General features: G+C 43.8%; 1 protein-coding gene across 1 annotated transcript in view; it reads right to left on the minus strand.

Annotated features, from left to right (window-relative positions):
- LOC143785598 (glucagon receptor-like) overlaps positions 1 to 23,302 on the minus strand; it is a 100,252-nt gene that overhangs the window by 63,436 nt on the left and 13,514 nt on the right. The window contains exon 2 of the mRNA XM_077274596.1: positions 13,300 to 13,485. The gene's annotated coding sequence lies outside the window, so the exon portion shown is untranslated. The remainder of the gene's footprint in view (positions 1 to 13,299; positions 13,486 to 23,302) is intronic.

Consider the following 23,302-nt stretch of genomic DNA (forward strand, 5'->3'; position numbering starts at 1 on the left):
ACTGGAACAGACCCTGACAGTACAGAGTCTGGAACGCTAACCAGGACAGTCACTGGTGCTGGTTCAAGGACTGCTGGAATGGCTTCAGGCTCAGGTAACTCCGGAGCGGCTTCAGGTTCGGGTACTGTCGGAGCGGCTTCAGGTTCGGGTACAGCCGGAGCAGCTTCGGTCTCATGTAGCAACGGAGCGATTTCAGGCTCACATGTTGCCGGAGCAGTTTCAGGTTCAGGTACCACGGGAGCAGCTTCAGGCTCACGTACCACCAGAGTGGTTTCAGGTTCACGTACCGCCAGAGCGATTTCAGGTTCAGGAACCACCTGAGTGGCTTCAGGCTCATGTACCGCTGGAGTGGTTTCAGGTTCAGATACCATTGGAGTGGCTTCAGGCTCATGTACCACCAGAGTGGTTTCAGGTTCAGATACCACTGGAGAGGCTTCAGGCTCATGTACCGCCGGAGTGGTTTCAGGCTCAGATACCATTGGAGTGGTTTCAGGCTCACGTACCGCCGGAGTGGTTTCAGGTTCAGATACCACTGGAGTGGCTTCAGGCTCACGTACCGCCAGAGTGGTTTCAGGCTCACGTACCGCCAGAGCGGTTTCAGGTTCAGATACCATTGGAGTGGTTTCAGGCTCACGTACCACCGGAGTGGTTTCAGGTTCAGATACCACTGGAGTGGCTTCAGGCTCACGTAGCACCAGAGTGGTTTCAGGCTCACGTACCGCCAGAGCGGTTTCAGGTTCACGTACCGCCAGAGCGGTTTCAGGTTCAGGAACCACCTGAGTGGCTTCAGGCTCATGTACCGCTGGAGTGGTTTCAGGTTCAGATACCACTGGAGTGGCTTCAGGCTCACGTACCGCCGGAACAGTTTCAGGTTCAGGAACCTCTGGAGTGGCTTCAGGCTCACGTACCGCCAGAGCGGTTTCAGGTTCACGTACCGCCAGAGCGGTTTCAGGTTCAGGAACCACCTGAGTGGCTTCAGGCTCATGTACCGCTGGAGTGGTTTCAGGTTCAGATACCACTGGAGTGGCTTCAGGCTCACGTACCGCCGGAACAGTTTCAGGTTCAGGAACCTCTGGAGTGGCTTCAGGCTCACGTACCGCCAGAACAGTTTCAGGCTCATGCACCTCCTTAGTGGTTTCAGGCTCACGTACCGCCAGAGCGGTTTCAGGCTCACATGTCCCCAGAGCGGTTTTAGATTCAGGTAACACAGGCAACGGGAACTGGTTCTGGGTTGGACAGCACGAGTCACAGGTTCAGGTTCTGACTAAGCGTGCTCTACAACAGGTTCAGATACAAATAGAATAGGTTCAGGAATAAGTTCAGGGACCTGACAACTAAATTAGCATGGAAAAACTCAAACTAACACTAAGGAGGGCATTGTATAGACAGGGGAGCATGCCTTAAATAATACATGCCTTCCAGCTATTGGCTGGGGGCATTTCCAAAGTGGGCGCTGACTATTTACGAATCGGAGAGCGCGTTAGCGCCCTAGGCACACCGCTGGGAGACCTGCATGGCGTGCACAGGCTTGGGGGACCAGGAAGCTGTGCAAGGCAGAGACCCTGCTGAGCAGCTGGGGCAGTATGTTGGCATCCCCGCCAGGAGAGGGAAAGGGATCATGCAGGGAAGCCTGTTGTGAACTCTATTTCTGGGCTCCCTCTTGTGGTCACAAGTGGTACTGTGTGAGTGCTGTCTTTCTGCAGGTTTGTGACTGGCATCAGCTGTCTCGTTATATGTGGGCTGGTTTCCTATTTAAGCTCACTTGGACTCTCAGTTCATGCCTGCTGTCAATGTATTCAGTGTTATTCTGATTCCTTCTGACTACCTTGCTACCAGTCTCTTCAAGAGAAGCTAAGTTTCCTTCTGTTCATTTTTTGATCATCAGTGTTCAATATGTTTCTTGTCCAGCTTGCTAATATGTGATTTCCTTGCTTGCTGAAGCTCTAGGGGGCTGAGTTTCTCCCCCCACACCGTTAGTTGGTGTGGGGGTTCTTGAATTCTCAGCGTGGATATTTTGGTAGGGTTTTCTGCTGACCGTACAGTTCTCTATCTGTCTTCTGCTATCTAGTATTAGCGGGCCTCATTTGCTGAATCTGTTTTCATTTCTACGTGTGTCTTTTCCCCTTACCTCACCGTTATTATTTGTTGGGGGCTGCCTATATCTTTGGGGTCATTTCTCTGGAGGCAAGTGAGGTCTGGCTTTCTCTCTAGGGGTAGTTAGTTTCTCAGGCTGCGTCGAGACGTCCAGGCTTTTAGGCACGTTCACCGGCTACCTTTAGTGTGTTTGGATAGGATCAGGATTGCGGTCAGTCCAGTTACCACCTCCCTAGAGCTTGTTCTATGTTCAGTAACTTAGCTAGTATTTCTAGTGATCCTCAGCCACTGGGATCATAACAGAAGCCGCCATTAGCATTACAGTACAAAATACTTTTTATATGTTATGACCTCTGTTTTGTAGTATTTATAAGGTACTTTGACCACCGACGATCACTTAAATATGTATTTTTTTTACCCAATGAGAATGCCCCTGTTCTCCTGAATCCAACATTGTTTTTCTTTTCTTCCTGCGCTTCTCCATTCCTGAGATATTGTCCCGTCTTACCTGTATGTAATTCTAGTCTTTTTAGCCAACTGGGCATGGTCCTCAAGAACACGCCCACAGAGAAGAGTTAAGGATCACACCCGCTTGTCTAACAAGACTAGATTTATACACAGGGAAGATGGGGCCATATCTCAGGAACAGAGAGAGGTAGAAACAAAATAAAAACAATGGCGGATTCAGGAGAACAGTGGCATTTACATGAGTTAAAAAATAAACATATTTATGGTAATTCGCAGGTCATCTTTAAAGTAAGGTGAGAGGCACTCAATGTATGCTTTTGTGTGAGCAGGACAGTGTACGAAGCCACAGTGTGATGCCAAGTCACTTCTCACAGCCAAGCCATGAGACGGGACAGTCAAAGAGTCCGAGGCCAAAAGCCAGGAAGGTATGTCATGGACAGAATGAAGAGATGTAGTCAGGTAACGTTCTGCGGTCAGAATACCAGGAGGATAGCAGATCAGAGCAGAAGGGGTTAAACAGACGGATGGTCAGAACGAGGTCCAAGGTCAGGCAACGAAAGACCTAAAAACAGAACGCAAGCCATAGAGAGAACAAACATAGTAGCTGAATGTACTTCCGGCAGAGGTCTGGGAGTAACAGCTCAGTTAAGTAGCCTGGCAATCACCTAGGACAATAAACACCTGGAGACAGCTGGCACCTCCCAGTTTCAGGTTGGACGGCCGAGCTGACAACTCAGCACGCCCCTGCACCAGATTGGATGACTGACCTGTCAAAGTACTGGCAGCTTCTGCACGCCCCGGTACCAGATTGGTCGGCTGAGCTATCAGTAACTGCATCCCAGACACACTGAGGGGTGAAATCGTGACACATAGGCTTTCTATTAAACTCCTACACCACTCAATCCGCACTGGTAAGATGAGCTGACTGCTTCTGCCTGTTGCTTGGAGCAATCAGTGAGGGTTTCAAGACCAAGACTTGTCATCATTCAACAGTATTGAACAGGAGATACACATTTTGGTTACCGTTTCATGGCTGAGATGTGTGAAACTCCATCTACCTGTGATTACTAGAGGTGGAGCAAAGGTGTCAGCCAAAAGCAGTTGAGTTACGTTGGTTCCATAACCCACATAGAAACAAATGGGGGTTACAGAAATATCAAGGGTCAACGTTCCTCCTTTTTTAGAGCGACATGTCAAACCTGGCATGCTGAGGTGAGGAGACTTTTAAGTCGGAAATGCTTATCTGGGAAATATGCAAATTGCCTCTTCAGAGAGGAAGAGGACTAGAACTCTAGTGCCACCTATAGGAAGTAGCAATCCTAAAAGTCATTATCGACCCTCTAACGAGCCTTGTCACATGACTTAGAAAAAAAGCCAAAAGCAAAATTGCAGTTTACAGACAGTGTGTTTCCGGTTACTGCCCCTTGTCAGTGCAAAGTGTGAAATCTGGTCTGGCTGGGTGAGAGGCTTTTATCCTAAGTCATGTGACAAGGCTCGTTAGAGAGTTGATATTGACTTTTAGGACTATTCCTATAGGTGGCACTAGAGAAATAGCAAAGCACAGCATTCACTTCTATGGGAGTTACAAAACAACATTAGCTCAGCCTCTCTTGGCTGATTTTATAGCTCAACCTCCATGAAACATAAAAAAAAGGCAAAGAAATAACCTTCTTAGCCGGTGATATGTACAATGGGGTGTGGTCATCATAAAAGAGGGTGGGACTATGCCAATAAGTAGCACATTGTAAATAATTGACAATAGTGAATGGGGACAGCTCGGCTCCTCTTTCCTCCTCGGTCTTTATGTAGGGAACATGCTGTTAGGTTCACCAGGTGTGGTGGATCCTCTAAGCCTTAGGTCCAGGTGGACGCACAGAGAGTGATTGTTGGACCAGCAAGCAGGAAGGTACGTGGGCAGCAAAGACTTGGCACACACAGGAATTTCAGGAGCAACAGGATGGATGAAGGGGATGAATGCACGCACCAACACAAAAAGCACAGAAGGTGGAGCACCCCAAATGGACCTTAAATACATCTAGAGAGATGATGTCATAAATCCACTATGGACAACATGCAAAACCCAATGTGGAGCACAGCAGAGGGCAGTGAACCCAGGGGAAGGAAACAGAGCCCAGGTAACCTAGCACAGGTGTGTAACACATGCTCACTACACTACACATTACAAACCCACTTAAACTTAATTGATTGGGGCCGTTCTTTGACACTTTTGGGGGTGTTTAAATGTTCTAACTGCAAGTATAAAGTTCATAAGTATAATAATCATGTACAGAAACTAAACAATAAGGCTGTGTGCACACGTTGCTGTTTTTTCACGATAAAAACGCTATAAAACTGCAAAAAAAACAGCATACAATATGCATCCCATTATATAGAATGAATTCCGCAATTTTTGTGCACATGATGCGTTTTTTTCCGCAAAAAAAAAACCGCATCGCGGTAAAAAAACGCAGCATCTTCATTAATTTCGCGGGGTTTCTTTGCGGATTTCCCACTATAAAATGCATTGGGAAATGTCCGGAAAAAAACGCACCAAAAAACGCGTCAAAAACGCATGCAGATTTCTTGCAGAAAATTTCAGGTTTTTCTCAGGAATTTTCTGCAAGAAATCCTGAACGTGTGCACATAGCCTTAAAATAAAAACGTGGACATCTTTTCTGAAAACTCTACCATTTCCGTTATTACTACTAAAAATCTATTACAAAATAATGTAGAATACCGGGCGCTATAATTTCACTTTCAGTGGACTACGTAGAGGCTGCTGAAATCACAGGTCCAGAAGAACACATGCACAAACCTCAGCTCTAGGCAAAAGTTACAGAATGAAAACATTTTTTGTCCAAGTGACCAGTTTATCTTACACACAAAGTACCAGTTAGACTGTCCTCTGAAATAAACTGTGCCTGCTTTTTGGGGAATAACTATAAGGAGCGGACATTGGTCGCAGTTGCAACTGAGCCCTAAATGGCACATGGTAGGTGGGATCGTTTTTATAGATTTTGCATTTGGGTCCAAGAACGTCAAGCTAGGCCTATGGCATCCACAATCTACAGTTTCTCGTGGGTCAGGATAAACCCCGATCGCCCTAGGATTATTTACTTTGCATCGTTCTGGATCAAACAACCAGGTCTTACAGGAGATGAACTTGATGGACATGTGTGTTTTTCAACCCAGATCTATGAGGCTACATGAGGAACATCAAACAAAGCATCACAGAAAGAAGACATCTTAACAATACGGTAATGGAGGAGAGGAAACTCATCTACATGGACTTTCCTTCTTCTTTATTTCAGTGATATACTACATATCACGGACACAACAATGTATAAGGAATGGGATGGGTAATGTACAAAGAGTCAGAACAGGGAGCAATATCATATAAGATGGTGATCCAATAAGCATGTGGCTAGGGCACTTTTGGGATGGGATGTTTTTTTGGAAGCAAGGGAAACAGAACAAGGACCATTTGCATAATATTATAGGGAATTTTGCTATGGTAGATGTATGGCTCCTCTGTGGGAAGCTTTGTATGGGGCATGTATAGCAGTCATTGTAAGGCGCTAATTCCATTCTTGTTGGAGGATTCCACGTGATGGAGCCTACAAGACTCAATTGACTTACAATGGGATCCATTGTGGTTTCCGCCATTTTTGAAGGTAAGAAAAGTGCTGCACAAAACGTTCTATATGTAGCTTCCAGTTTATGAGAACAGTATGGGGAAGACCCTTTTCTGCTCCCCATGACTGTGCCCAATGCACAAGGTCCATACAGACATGGAGGGGGAGTTTGGTGGAAGAACCTGACCGACTGCACAGAGCTCGGACATCAGCCCCTCCAGCACCAACATTAGAGTTTATGAGCCTGGCCTCTCTCTAACTTCATTATCTAACCTCATAAATGCTCTTCTGGACGGAGAGACAAAATGTTCTCACAAATGCCTCCAAGTTTTTGAAGAAATCCTTCCCAGAATAGTGGGAGGTCTTATAGCTGACTCCATATTAATGTCTATGGATGAAGAATGGGAGGTCAAAACACTCCTGTAGGTGGAAAGAGGTGGGCGCACATACTTTTCTCCATATAGTGTATGTTGTATTTGCCAATTGTAATCAATTAGATTGCTTCTTTTGTGTTCGTATGGGGCTTTTGAAAAAATCACATCTGCTATCGAACTGATTGCCATGAGCAACTGTTCCAGTATCGATAAATCTATGCCAGTGTCTGGTATTGCGGAATTACATGTTTTATGTATATATATATATATATATATACTGGAAGTGGAGGGAACTGTTCCTGAAATTTCGGTTAGATTGTTCGCAACATCAAGATGCCATCTTACTGTGACATAGGAACAAGAACACCAGTCCTCTGATGAATGACTGATTATACCATTAATGGGAACACAGAATTCCGCCCAGACTAATAATCATACCCTGGTCTACGACATACACTCTTCATCCTGACATCTGTCACGTTACGAGCGCCCGCCTGGCCGCATAAATGTAAATAGCACCATGGTGTTCTGAGAACTTTACGTGGTTTAGTCCTTTACTGTATTAGATCTCAATCTCACCTGACAGTTTACTGTGATACCTCGGCTTCAGCTTTTAGTATCTTGAAGTGTTTTCCCTAATACGTCCTGTCTTATCGAATCCCCTGTCCTTCATCTCATAACAGACCCGGATCACAGAATCCATTATCATAATGCAAGAGGACTCCTCGGAATACTGACAGGCATTGGAGAAATGAATGAAAAAGTCCTAATGCCAAGACGTGGAAGTCTATAAAAGTAATTACACTCTTTCTCCTCGACAGTTTTGATTGACTATGCTCATGAAATACGAATTTTCTAAATATCATTGACTCAAAGGAAAGATGAGGGCAAGAAAGAGGACACAGCTGCCTAGGGCAACATTAAAAAGGGGGGGTTAAATATAAAAATAAAGAATTAATTGTCATACGCTCAAATGCTTTCTTCCAGAAACAGCCCCTCCATGGATTGTTTTTAGTATTGCAGTTCTTTTCCATGGAAAAGAATTTGGCTAACCTACAATACCACTGTTAGGGGCTCATCTCGCCATAGGTCAAGATGTGCAGCGCAGACCAAGGCGATGTCGCAGTGAAGTTGGATGACATGAGGATCGATAAGGATCACAGCCGCGGTTTATGCAGGATAGCCGGCTGACAAGCAAACATCAACAAACATGGAGCCAAGAATGAGGATATACTCAGAAACTGAAGACGAATAATCAATCCAAAACTTACAGCAGACAAATGGTTAAAAGCAGAGTTGTATGCTGTCAGCAGGCAAATGGTCAATGGCAGAGATGTATGAGGGGTAATCACTCCACCTGGAGAAAGAAAAGCTCAATCTGCAAAGGAGACAGGACTTCTTTACCATTAGAACTATTAAATTGTCTACTTTAGGATCTGGTCACAGTGGAACCATTTATGGTTTCAAAAAAGGATTAAATGCTTTTTTTTTAGGAGAAAAAATATATATTTATGTAAATGTGTAAAGGTTTTTTCTGAATATTTAGTCCAGTGGATCTACGATTAGGATCAGGAAGGAAAGATGAGCTCTTCTGGGGTGGACTGGATCATGCATTATGGTCATAGATATACCCTATCCATTTATTCTTTCCCATCGCTTGGTTCAACTTTATGGACATTTCTTTTTTTTTTTTTCTAAATTGCTGAAAGTTGTGGACAGTCTATACAAGTCCCTGATTATCTGTGTGTCCAATCACACTTGGTTCTGTTTCATCTGGTGTTTCATGCTCCAATTATCTGTTTGCCCTCCGGCATATGCAGCTTTCCTTGTTCTCGCTGATCCAAGTGCTGACCATCAAGGTCTTCTGCTCCCTCTGTCCTACAGCTCAGATAATACACCTCACCAGATGAGCCTATAACATACATATGGCCCAGCATTTTCCTCCCACCATGTGGCCTTCATTCTACCTTTTGTGTTCCACTAAATAGACAATGAATCTTCTGGCCAGAATTTATTGTGAAGTGAGAACACGATGTCCTTCCTTTGTCATCTAGAATGCAAGAATAACGACTTATGGAAATTTCACTTGTACCAGTCAAAATAGTCCCTGCTATAGTTTCACCAAATGGTCAGGTTAGATGAGACAATGAGAGTCTATTGATCATGGGATACTTTTTATTGCCTAATTCCTTACTGGTAATGTTCATTAATGTTTAGAATGTTGTTTAGCAACCGGATATGTGAAAAGCAGAGTGTGACAGCTGGCGTTGTCACTCGCCGTTCTATGGAAAGATAGCGCTGTCATCAGAACATCCGGACACCCGTGGCCCACAGATGAGTGTTGTTTCTTGAGGGAACAGTGCCAAAACCAAAATATTTTGGCATACTGGGACGGGTTTTAGGAACAGCTACTAGAGCTGGGTGGGACTGGCTGTTCCCATTTCTCCACCTTCAGAATCTGTCACTCAGATTAGGTAAGTACTGTGTTAGGGGGTGGCATGATGGCCATCCATGCATGATTTGGGTCAAATAAAATGTTGGCAAGTATGACTGTGTCCCAAATAAACAGCAGAAGACCCCCTTAAAAATGCTGCCCCCTTATAAACTATAGCTGCCTACAATCCAAACCTTCCCAGAACAGTCCTAATTTTTCAGTTACAATTCTTCCAAGTTTTAGGCTATCCTGGGCCAAAAAATAGGTGGGCTTTATGCAAAACTTGCTTTAAAGCAAGTGGTCTCACATGGTTTTGGGGCTGTTTGGGGGCTCAATTGGGGCAAGACATAAGTACAAACATTAATTTTTGTAAATATGCATTAGCATTGTCACTATAGTGCTTCCCATCACAGTCGTAAAGTGAAATATTCTTGCTGTTACAGCCACAAGGTGGAACTCATTGCGTGCGCAGTTAAAGAGGACATGATACTTGCCATAAATAAATAAATATATATATTGCAACCTGGTGTAAATGTCGCTGTTCTCCTGAATCTGGCAATATTTTTCTTTTGTTCCTGCGCCTCTCCTTTCCCGAGATATGACCCCCTCTTTCCTGTGTATACATTTTTTCTTATTAGCCAATTGGGTGAGTTTCTCAAGAACACACCCACAGAGAAGAGTTGAGGACCACACCCACTTAGATAAAAAGACTAGATTTATTTACACGAAAGAGGAGGACGTATCTCAGGAACGGAAAGGTGCATGAACAAAATAAAAACAACATTGGATTCAGGAGAACGGCGGCATTTACACTACGTTTAAAAATTACATATTTCTGGCAAGTGATATTTCCCCTTTAAGCTTCCAATAAAACAAATAAACACACACACACACACACAGTATACTCCCCCCATCGGTGGGTGCTATTAGTTTTTTGCGGAATTGTATTGAAATGATCTTTCAATAAGAAGTCTTTCTTTCTTCAGTAGACTCCCTGATTATCCAAAAAAGGCATTAGTAGTTATTTCTGACATTTGTTACCCATGTTAGAAGCCAAAATTGCTCAGAAATGGTTAAGCAGGATATTCTAAGATTTCCCAGAAGAAGACAACTCAAAGTCTTACATTTCCCGGTATGCTCTACCCATGTTGTTGTATCCATTTTTACTTGTGTTCTATGTTGGGCAAAATAGACATTAATATGACTTTTTTGTTCCTACACCCGTCAGGTGAGGAGCATTTCTGACGTAAGTCTTATTTGGCCATCAATGAGATAATCAGTGCTCTGCAGCGTTCCAAGAAATGTGCAGCTATCTGTGAGAAGATCGATATGTTGTCATTGAACATGATGAAAATTACTTCAAGAGAAAGTTAATGCTTGAAATAAAAATGTGTGCATTATCTGGAGGTGAAAGAGACACAGCAAATATCCAATGTGAAGAGTGAGTGGAGATACAAAAACAGCATCAATTACAAGTCACAATCACATTCTGATCCGTGTGCGGCACTCAGCTATGTCCTGATGGCACCTATCGCTCTACTCATCCTGATATGTCTGAATCATGAAAATACTGCCAGAAATACAAGACTGACGTCCAATGCAAAACTAGGAGAATTAGGGTCCTTGAAAATAATGTAGGTATTTATGCTACTGCTTTTATGCCTCTTACTGTGAATAATACGGGCTCAGATAGTACTGCCCCCATATGTCTCCCTGTAAATTATCTAGGTACAGATTTCTCTTTTTATAAGTACTGATAATACGGCTCACCTTTAAAATAATGTAGGTAAGGATAGTACTCCCTATCAAAAGAGTTGCTTCCCTCTTTCTTCCTGCAGAGGTTATTTGCATCTGTAAATCATATAAGAACAGACAGTACTGCCTCCATGTCTCTACCTGCTAGAAGAGTTCCTTCCCTCTTTCTCCCTGCAGAGGTTATTTGCATATGTAAATCATATAAGAACAGATAGCACTGCCTCACTGTCTTTACCTGCCAGAAGAGTTGCCTCCCTCTTTCTTCCTGCAGAGGTTATTTGCATATGTAAATCATATAAGAACAGACAGTACTGCCTCCCTGTCTCTACCTGCCAGAAGAGTTCCTTCCCTCTTTCTCCCTGCAGAGGTTATTTGCATATGTAAATCATATAAGAACAGACAGTACTGCCTCCCTGTCTCTACCTGCCAGAAGAGTTCACTCCCTCTTTATTCCTGCAGAGGTTATTTGCATATGTAAATCATAAAAGAACAGATAGTACTGCCTCCCTGTCTCTACCTGCCAGAAGAGTTCCTTCCCTCTTTCTCCCTGCAGAGGTTATTTGCATATGTAAATCATATAAGAACAGATAGTACTGCCTCCATGTCTCTACCTGCCAGAAGAGTTCCTTCTCTCTTTCTACCTGCATAGGTTATTTGCATATGTAAATCATATAAGAACAGACAGTACTGCCTCCCTGTCCCTACCTGCCAGAAGAGTTCCTTCCCTCTTTCTCCCTGCATAGGTTATTTGCATATGTAAATCATATAAGAACAGACAGTACTGCCTCCCTGTCTCTACCTGCCAGAAGAGTTCCTTCCCTCTTTCTCCCTGCATAGGTTATTTGCATATATAAATCATATAAGAACAGATAGTACTGCCTCCCTGTCTCTACCTGCCAGAAGAGTTCCTTCCCTCTTTCTCCCTGCAGAGGTTATTTGCATATGTAAATCATATAAGAACAGATAGTACTGACTCCCTGTCTCTACCTGCCAGAAGAGTTCCTTCCCTCTTTCTCCCTGCAGAGGTTATTTGCATATGTAAATCATATAAGAACAGATAGCACTGCCTCCCTGTCTCTTCCTGTAAATTATGTAGGTATAGATACTATTGTTTTCCTGTCTGTTTTTGTAAGTCCTTATAATACTGCTCACCTCTCACTCTCTGTGAATGATGTAAGGATTGTACTACATTTCTGTCTCTACCAAGTAGAAGACTTCCTTAGCTCTTCCTCCCTGAAGATGTTATTTTCATATCATAAAGTAAGAACAGATAGTACTACCTCCCTGTTTCTTCCTGTAAATTTTGTAGGTACAGTTTGCAGTGATGAGCGAACGTGCTCGGATAAGCCATTACACGAGCACGCTCATGTGCTAACAGAATATCCTCGGTGTGATCCAGTTCTATGTTCGAGTCCCCGCAGGTGCATGTCTCGCCTGTAGAACAGTGTCAAGACATGCAGCCACGGCGACTCGAACATAGTACTCGAGCACTCCGAAGATACACAGTTAGCACACGAGCATGGTCGTGTAATGCCTTATCTGAACACGTTCACTCATCACTAACAGTTTGTACTACCTCCCTTTATTTTCCCGTAAATGATTTAGGAACAGAGAACTGTCCCCATTTGTCTCTCCGTAAATGATGTAGGTTCAGATACCGCTGGGTTCTTTTCTCTTCTTCAAGTGTCCCTCTCTGTGATTGGTGTAGGTAAGGATAGTACTGCCTCCCTGTCTCTACCCAGCAGCAGAGTTCTTGTCCTCTTCTTCTCCGAAGTGGATCTTTTCTTCTATAAGAAGAGATAGTACTATCTTCCTGTTTCTCCTTGTAAATTATGTAGGTCACTGAGTTCCTGCTCTCATCTTCTCTTAAGTGGCTATTTACATATGTATATGATGTAAGAACAGATTGTACTATCTCCCTGTCTCTCATTGAAAATTATAAAGGTACAATTGGTACTAAACCCTGTCTTTCCCTATAAATTATTCAGGAACATATGGTACTGCCTCCCCGTCTCACCCTGTAAATGATTTAGGCACATAGAAATGCTTCCCCGTCTTTCCTTGTAAATTATATAGGTATATGTATTACTGATTTACTGTCTCTCACTGTATGATGTAGGTACAGATGGTTCTGCCCTCCTTTATTTCTCTGTTAATTATGTAGGTACAGATAGTACTTAGATACCTAGCATTACTTCCCTGTCTCTCCCTATGACTTATATAGGAACCAAGAAAGAATTGGAGTATATGTCCAGAATCTACCAAATTTTATTAATATAAATAACACAAATGACACGAGCAAACAAATCACAACACATAATTACATATCACATAAATTCAATTGAGGTGGGTAGCACAGACCAAACGGCCGGTGCTGTCCATTGCTAACGCCATATATATACAACAAGTCACGTGCATAATGCAAAATTTGTACCAAGGCACGGGGACATATGTGGGGTCGTATATAAAAGACCGTGCAGCCCTGTACATAGGCTAACACTCTAATGACTATGTTCAAAACCCGTCCCAATGCACTTACCACAGGAATGGCGTCAGATCTGGACAGCACCGTTGCCCCAACGCGCGTTTCGCGTCGGCTTCGTCAGGGGGCGGTCAGATAGGTACAGATAGCACTGCAACCCTGTGGTAGGCACAAGTACCACTGCTTTCTTGTCACTTCTTGTAAATTATGAAAGTACAGATAGTACTGTATCCTGGTCTCTCTCTGTAAATGATTAGAAATGAATTCTGGATAAAGAAACCCATTGGTAATATATAATATTTCTATAGATCACTCATCATCAACAAATAATATGACATTGTTCTTCAGGTAAAATAAAATAAAAAAAAAAATAGGTCAGGGGTCTCACACAAAAAAATTATGTCAGGGGTCTCAAACACGTGGCCCAAAGCTTGATTGTGTGGCTCTTGAGCCCATGAGGTAATCGCGGCCCGGTCCAGGGGCCACCAATGTCAGCGTTTCTTTTCAACTGAATGTTCATCCTCAGATGCACATTCAGTTAAAATGTATTGCAGTGCAGAGACCGGCTCTTTGCACCACAATACCAGTACCAACCAACGGCCATGACCTCGCTTCCATGCACCACCCCAGATGTGGAGGAGGAAGAGGACACTTCGCAGAGGGAGCGAGGTCAGGTGGGAAGAATTTATTTTTTTAAACAAGCTCCGAACACAAATATTTTTCAATGCTGCCTCAAATTCTTTGGTTCCGCCTGTAACAAAGCATCTGTGATGACTGTGTGAAGAAGACACCTGACCACGGTAAATGCAGAACATCCGAAGAGCGAAACCATGTCGGGTGAACAGGAGCAGATGGAGGTGAAATGACTCCTCACGGATTCCATGTTTTTATTGGGTTGTCTCTTCAAACCGCTGGGTCCCTCCACAAACATCGCCCACTACAGGTAGATTGTAGTATTACGTGCAACCATTATGTAAGGACAGCCCAGGTGTGCAGCTTGTAAGCAGCTCACCTGTCTAGCTATAGGAGAGAGTCCCTCTTAGCTTTATTCATGTGCCCTAAGAGCTCTTTAACTCTTGGCCCTGAAAAAGGAAATGTGTCATCAAAAAATTACTAAAATCAGGTTCTTATTTGCATTAAAAAAATATATAAATCTTATAATTTTCACAGCGGCCACTGGGACTATTCTAGACAAATCCACAGGTACATTAGCAACAATAGCCCGACCCAGACTTTAGCTGTCGTATTGAAGCATCTAATGACTATGTGCAAAGGTCAGTCTACAGGAGGAGGAGGAGAGCTGTGACATCACCTATTGTGAATGGTGGATCCTGTGTTATCTACTGTATATAGAGGTGTTATCAGTCATTGTACAGGAGGAGGAGGTGAGCTGTGACATCACGTATTGTGAATGGTGGATCTTGTGTTATCTACTGAAAAAAAGAGGTGTTATCAGTCATTGTACAGGGAGAGGAGGAGCCCAAACAAGTCTCTTCTGCTTGTTACCTGTCCTTAGCAGTGGTTTCCTAGCAGCTATTTTACCATGAAGGCCTGCTGCACAAAGTCTCCTCTTAACAGTTGTTGTAGAGATGTGTCTGCTGCTAGAACTCTGTGTGGCATTGACCTAGTCTCTAATCTGAGCTGCTGTTAACCTGCGATTTCTGAGGCTGGTGACTTGGATAAACTTATCCTCAGAAGCAGAGGTGACTCTTGGTCTTCCTTTCCTGGGGCGGTCCTCATGTGAGCCAGTTTCTTTGTAGCACTTGATGGTTTTTGCCACTGCACTTGGGGACACTTTCAAAGTTTTCCCAATTTTTCGGACTGACTGACCTTCATTTCTTAACCCCTTCCTGACGTCGGACGGGATAGTACGTCCGACGTCAGGTCCCCTGCTTTGATGCAGGGCTCCGCGGTGAGCCCGCATCAAAGCCGGGACATGTCAGCTGTTTTGAACAGCTGACATGTGCCCGCAATAGGCGCGGGCAGAATCGCGATCTGCCCGCGCCTATTAACTAGTTAAATGCCGCTGTCAAACGCAGACAGCGGCATTTAACTACCGCATCCGGCCGGGCCGGGCGATCGGAGGTCGACGATGCTTCTAAATGGTAACCATAGAGGTCCTTGAGACCTCTATGGTTACTGATCCTCGGCAGCTGTGAGCGCCACCCTGTGGTCGGCGCTCACAGCACACCTGCATTTTAGCTACATAACAGCGATCTGATGATCGCTGCTACATAGCAGAGCCGATCGGGTTGTGCCTGCTTCTAGCCTCCCATGGAGGCTATAGAAGCATGGCAAAAGTGAAAAAAAAAAGTTAAAAAAAATGTGAAAAAAATAAAAAAAACCATAAAAGTTTAAATCACCCCCCTTTCACCCCAATCAAAATAAATCAATAAAATAAATCAAACCTACACATATTTGGTATCGCCGCGTTCAGAATCGCCCGATCTATCAATAAAAAAAAAGCATTAACCTGATCGCTAAACGGCGTAACGAGAAAAAAAATCGAAACGCCAGAATTACGTTTTTTTGGTCGCTGCGACATTGCATTAAAATGCAATAACGGGCGATCAAAAGAACGTATCTGCACCAAAATGGTATCATTAAAAACGCCAGCTCGGCACGCAAAAAATAAGCCCTCAACCGACCCCAGATCATGAAAAATGGAGACGCTACGAGTATCGGAAAATGGCGCAATTTTTTTTTTTTTTTTTTTTTACGCAAAGTTTGGAATTTTTTGCTTTTTTCTTGCCATAATACAAATTCTAACAGTCTATTCAGTAGGACTATCAGCTGTGTATCCACCAGACTTCTGCACAACACAACTAATGGTCCAAACCCCATTTATAAGGCAAGAAATCCCACTTATTAAACCTGACAGGGCACACCTGTGAAGTGAAAACCATTCCCGGTGACTACCTCTTGAAGCTAATCAAGAGAATGCCAAGAGTGTGCAAAGCAGTCATCAAAGCAAAAGGTGGCTACTTTGAAGAACCTAGAATATAAGACATAATTTCAGTTGTTTCACACTTTTTTGTTAAGTATATAATTCCACATGTGTTAATTCATAGGTTTGATGCCTTCAGTGTGAATGTACAATTTTCATAGTCATGAAAATACAGAAAAATCTTTAAATGAGAAGGTGTGTCCAAACTTTTGGTCTGTACTATATACACACAGCTCTGGCAAAAATTAAGAGACCACTGCAAAATTTTCAATTTGTCTGATTTTTCTCTTTACAGGTATATTTTTGAGTAAAATGTAAATTGTTCTATTATTCTATAAACTTCTGACAACATGTCTCCGAAGTTCCAGGCAATAAATTTTCTATTCTTTTTTTTTTCTGAAAATGAGAAATGGTCAAAATAACAAAAAAAATGCATTACATGCAGACCTCAAATAATGCAAAAAAGCAAGTTCATAATCATTTAGAAACAACAACGCTAATGTTTTTCCTCAGGAAGAGTTCAGAAATCAATATTTTGTGGAATAACCATGATTGTTAATCACAGCTTTCATGCGTCTTGGCATGCTTTCCACCAGTCTTTCACACTGCTTTTGGGTGACCTTATGCCACTCCTGGTACAAAAATCTAAGCAGTTCTTCTTATTTTGATGGCTTGTGACTATCCATCATCCTCTTGATTACATTCCAGAGGTTTTCAATGGGGTTCAGGTCTGGAGATTGGGCAGCCATGACAGGGATTTGATGTGGTGGTCGTACGTCCCCACCTTGATTGACCCAGCTGTGTGGCATGGTGCATTGTCCTGCTGGAAAAACCAGTCCTCAGAGTTGAGGAGCATTGCCTGAGCAGAAGGAACCAACTGTTTTTCCAGGATAGCCTTGTATGCTGCTTGATTCATAGATCCTTCGCAAAGAACAACCTGCCCAATTTCAGCCTTGCTGAAGCCTCCCCAGATCATCACCGATTCTCCACCAAATTTCACAGTGGGTGCAAGACACTGCGGCTTGTACGTCTCTCCAGGTCTCCGTCCAACCATTAGATGACCAGGTGTTGATAAGGTGTTTACATTTTACTCCAAAATATAGCTACAAAGAGAAAAATCAGACAAAGTGAACATTTTACAGTGGTCTCTTAATTTTTGCCAGAGCTGTATATATTGTAGCATAGCGACTGGTCATGTGATTGATGGACGGTATGTATCACAGAGGTGGGGGGCCCTGTGATGGAAGCCTGGGTATGTTTTGCTCAAGCAGATCTACTGCTGAGGGGTTTGTTTACATTGGGAGGCTTCCAGGTGATTGGAGAGATGGGTGGGTTCAGTCACCTACAAACCCAGCCAAAGAGGCGTGTCTGAACACGTAAGATGGTTTTGTGTGTAAGGACCTGTGGTGATGTCACGCTCACCTGACTAGCCATGTGACAGGTACCTGGGTGTGGTTACACCTATGTAAAGGAGGCGTGTGTAGCACATGGTAAGAGAGAGATTGAGTGAGTGTGTGAGTGTCTGTCAGGGTGGACACACTTCCGGGTGTCCTGGCAGGACACTGCAGAATGGCCTGTGTGTTGGACGGTTCCAAGTGGGGACGTCCTGGAAGCACACAGAGACCATTCCAGGCTGGAGAGCCTGCGTGCTGGACATAGCACGGACGGTAGGTGTTGGAGACTCCTGGGAGTGGAGTCGTCCTGGAAGCACCTGGAGACCGTAGACCTGGACAGTCTGTGTTGAGGACCTGGGACTGACCTGAAGTCAGTGTAAGGAGTGGAACTTCTGAGAGGTAACCCCGGACAACGGGATCACTATATACAGCATAGAAGCCAATCTACCACATGAACTGTCTGGTGTCCTGTAATGTTTCGTGGCTGTAATGAAACGGACTGTACCCTATCTGGTTTATGCGGAGTTAAAATAAACTATATGGACTGTTTTGTGTGAGAAACCGTGCCTGTCTATGATGATTCTGCTGCCAAGCGAGTGTCCCCAAGACCCGTAGGGGTGAAACGCTACAATATATATATATATATATATATATATATATATATATATATATATATATATATATATATATATATGTGCGCGCGCGTGTGTGTGTTTTATAATTTCCTTACTTTTGACCTTAGCAGGGGACATCACATGATCGCTGCAGCCACTCAGGAAGAAATAGTCTCCTAACTCTCTTGGCTCAAACCAAATAACATAGCTGCTGCCAATCAGTGGTCGCAGACTGTCTGCAGTGCTCACATGATACTCCGTTACCCTAGGAAAAGGAAGATTGAAGATAGTGATCAGTGATGCAGAAGAATGTCAGACGTCCGGTAGATAAGTATATGCTTTTTTTAAGACCACCATGAACCTATTTGTACAATAAATAGGGGCTTGGTGTGGGATCTGATATTGGTTTAGGGATCTGGTATCTGACATTTATATAAAGGAATATGAATGAATATATATATATATATATATATATATAGGGTCTGGAGGGATTGTCTGCAGCAGTCATGTGTGCTATAGCCAAGATGTAACTTCTGCCTGTCAAGAAAGGCCATGAACAGTGGAGCGACAGAGGGTCGGCACTGGACCTGTGAAGGGTGAGTACTTCTAATTTTATTTTTTTTCTCTTGCATTAAAATTGGGGGTCAGATGTATATGAGGGGTCTGAATAATATAAATTGCTCTAATAATCAGCATAACAAGGCTTCACTAAAGAATCAATGCTTTGATATTATTTACTATTTGCAGTTCTAAAGAATGTGATTATAATCGATTAGGCGGAGACCTCTCTCTGGGTTTCGGCACCAGACACTGTTGTGTAACATCGTAATTAATTGTTATTGTGATGAACACTGGGGGACAGGAGCGCAGAGGTCTAATTAACTACGTTTTAGCGATCTGCATCTGCTCTCACACGGTCGCCTTCTCCGCGGCGCCTGAGCTGCAGGATGCTCCATTTTGCCGCTAATCATCACTAATTGGTTTCCCAGAGCAGATGAAGATTAATTGCGTCACTTACATTAAAGGTAAGTGTGTACAAAACGTTTCCCCAAATTTATCTTTTCAAATTTTTCACGGATCCATAGCCCTGCATTGGCGAGTTTGATCAGTCTCCATGTTTTGGTGAGGATCACTCGTTCTGTAGATATATATGGTTTGTGAACAGCCAGTGGAAATGTGTAGGACGGACGTCTGAAGGCACCCTTAATCTGTGATAGTCTACCGATGGAATACATACAGGCCAGGCGGCGGTCGTTTACACAGGATGACAAGAATTCTATGCGCACAGAACGATTGTTAACATTGCTGTTGACAGCACATCTCCTGTTTACACAGGGCGATGTGCTGCCGAAAACAATGATTTTAATGCAGTCATGAATGACTGAACAAATGAGTATCGGCATATTTTCACATGAGCGTTATAACAAATGCTCGTTCCCAGTTATTAGCTTGTGTAAATGGGCATTTAGTGATCGTCTATATATCTCTAGGTGTTTCTGCACCCAATGGGTAGACTCAAGGGCACACCTCAATTTTTTTGGGGTCTAATAGTGCCACAGTCACAATGCCCCTACACTGTACCTTTCTAACAATGTGCCCGATAAGCTTGGCCATCTTTAGTAATGGCAGCCAAAACATCCACTGCAGCAACCTCATGTCTAGCTAGGATGAGAATTACCTATCCCATCTTTTATTCGTGAGGGTTAATGTGCAGATAAGTCCTATCAAATATCAGTTGGGAGGGGTACCAGGCACCACAATATTACAACATGCTTAACATTGTGTCAGTCTTGTGCCACCAAAGCAGATCTGACTCATAAAGTCCGGGCCTCCAAAAGACCTTTGATGGTGTCCTGTAACATTAGCAGCAGATCCTTTAAGGGTAAAGCCACCATTTTTACAATCTCGTGTGGCCATTGGCCACCATGATAGTGGAGTTTTGGCCACTTGTGGCCTCAAGGCAAGACCTATGCGCTGCCCGGTACGGTCTCCATGGATCAGGCTTGTTTTTCAACACATCCCACAGGTAATCAATCGGACTGAATCCTGGAGAATTTGGAGACAAGTCATCGCCTTGATCTCTTTATCATGTTCCTCAGACCATTCTCCTGCTGAAGGAGGCACTGCCATCAGCGACTCCCACTGCCAAGAAGGGTACATGTTTGTTCAATGTTAGGTAGGGGTCACATTTACACTAGGCAAAGGACAAAAGGTTTTAACCAAAACCAAGGAGAAAATTCTGACCCAATATTTTTTTACACATTCCAAGTAGAAACATAACATGTAACCAAAGAAACACTACCTGAAAATATACTGATTGACAACTTGGTAAAAACCAAAATATTTTATTATAACACATAAGACACCAACCAAGACAATACACAAAGAATCTGAAAAAGGCACAAGATGTTGTTAGCCAAATAAGGCTATGCAGGGGACAAGTTATAACGATATTCAATATTCAAAATATATTAATGTTGATGCCCCAGCATATCTTGACATATAAACATGAACTGCGGCAAGGAATCACATAAAAAGGGGGAAAAAAACCACTGTTTTAGTGCAAATTTAAGGGGCTTCTTGTCCAAATATAAAGTGCATATTCTTTTTAGCAATTGCTGTCACTATACAGTGAAAGAGAAGCAATACCCATGCAAAATTAATATATAGGTTCCCCACCAAAAGTCATTAGTAAAGTGCATAGTGCATTTAGTTATCCTTACCGATGCTCATGTTGCTATATCAGTGCCTCGTGTTTACACTCCAACGCGCGTTTCGCAGCACGTAGCTTCCTCAGGGAGTGATACAAGGGGAGTGCACTGCCCGCTATATATATATGGTAGCCCACTTGTGCAGGACCAATTACGGCACTACAACGGCGCATCCACCGCCGCCATGATGACGGAATCCCCGGCACATGACCCGCGGCCACGTCACAGATAGGCGCCAAAGCGCCGTCAGCGACGCAGCAAGCGCATCACGCGACAGGGCCCGCCCGCCCCGGCAACAGAGGATGCGCACAGCACCATACTGGAACCTGGCAAGAGTAAGGGCATGTAGATACAATTGTGGCATTGGTAGTAACAAATCCCATGTAACCGCCAGACCGACACCTCCAGTGCGCGACACGCAGCCGCGTCACAGGGAGGCGTGACCGCCACCCATGACGCCGCAAACGGGCCACACAGCAGGAGCGGCCCGTCGCGGCGGGTCATATACATATACAGAATCGCCATATTGAAACCGGGCAAGTAGAAAAGGGGCAAATAAATATATATATATATGTATCTCAAAGAAAAACCACAATTGAAAATAAATTTGTTTGGAAACTGACAGACGAGCACTAGGAGAGCACCGCGGGGCGCCACGGCAGTGAAACACCCAGCGTGCATCCCACAGCGACAACACACAAAGGTGTACATACACCGTGCGGCATCGCAGGGGGAAAGCTCCGTGGGGAACACTTGCAGTGGAGACAGGAGGCGCCTCCCGGTGTCTCATATGTCAGATCAAACAAAAAAAGTAAATGAAAAAAAAAGCTAGAATGGAGAAATTAGATAAGAAGACATTGACGGGGGCAGGTAGAGAAATTCCAGACTGAAAACAAAATTAATCTATAATATGTGTCAAAAAGAATTAATGATAAACAAAAAAAAACAAATATATAATATAAGATGTCCATAATAGAGTAAATAGTGAGAGAAGTGAAAAGATATATATGCATATAAATACAGCATTTTATTATTAAAAAGATGTACACAAGTGACCATTATATGTAAACAGACGAAAGTGCATACAAATACAACACTTCAGTATTAAAGAAATGTGCACAAGTGACAAATACATTTAAACAAGAGGGAGACTGGAGTTTCTTCTCTTAATAACACGTTCATAGATCTTCCTCATGGTGAACCCGCATGTGAGACACCCATATGTCAAAGATTTATCAAATCCCTAGGTGTAGTAAGAAGACAAAAGCAATTAGAATCAAAATACAAAATCAATTAATTTACATCCCCAATCTAGCATGAAGATAGTTCGTAGCGACCACCCCATATATAGTATAAAGGACAACATAAAAATTAAAAAAAGGGAATTAAAAACAACGATTTAAAAAAATCTTTTGAGTCAGACAGGCGACAGTACAGAGATCAGTTGAAAATAATTTATAAAAAAACTAGAGAAGCCCCATTGATCATTAAGGCCGTATGGTTTGATTGTTCTCAAGTTGGTAATCCAACGGCACTCCCTTTGGGCTAATCTATTCATAACATTACCCCCACGAATGCCCAGATGTACCACATCAATACCTTTTACTTGAAGCTCTATTGGGCCAGATGGATGAAATTCCCGATAGTGTGCAGGTATTGTCTTTAGTTTCACAAAATCTTCTTCCTGGGGATTTTCCAAATTCAAAAGTCTTGCAGATTTAACCCCTTCCCGACCCATGACGCCACATAGGCGTCATGAAAACCCGTGCCAATCCGACCCATGACGCCTATGTGGCGTCATGGAATGATCGCGTCCCTGCAGATCGGGTGAAGGGGTTAACTCCTATTTTACCCGATCTGCAGGGAGAGGGGGAGTGGTACTTCAGCCCAGGGGGGGTGGCTTCACCCCCCCGTGGCTACGATCGCTCTGATTGGCTGTTGAAAGTGAAACTGCCAATCAGAGCGATTTGTAATATTTCACCTAAAAAACTGGTGAAATATTACAATCCAGCCATGGCCGATGCTGCAATATCATCGGCCATGGCTGGAAACACTAATGTGACCCCCCCCCACCCCACCGATCGCCCCCCCAGTGCTCCGTTATAGGGTCCGGTCCCCTCCGTCCGCCTGCCGGCTCCCCCGTCCTGCTGTCCGCTCCCCCGTCCTCCTGCCCGCTCCCCCCCTGCTCCTATGTCACCCCCCGTGCTCCGACGCCCCCCCCGTGCCCCGATCTCCCCCCCCTTATACTTACCGAGGCTCCCGGACCCCGTCCGCCTCCATCATGGGCGCCGCCATCTTCCAAAATGGCGGGCGCATGCTCAGTGCGCCCGCCGGCCGGCAGATTCATTAGAGGTACATTTTGATCGCTGTGGTAGGTTCTATCACAGCGATCAA

Source organism: Ranitomeya variabilis, chromosome 7 (genome assembly GCF_051348905.1).
Source record: "Ranitomeya variabilis isolate aRanVar5 chromosome 7, aRanVar5.hap1, whole genome shotgun sequence".
NCBI classification, from domain to species: Eukaryota; Metazoa; Chordata; class Amphibia; order Anura; family Dendrobatidae; genus Ranitomeya; species Ranitomeya variabilis.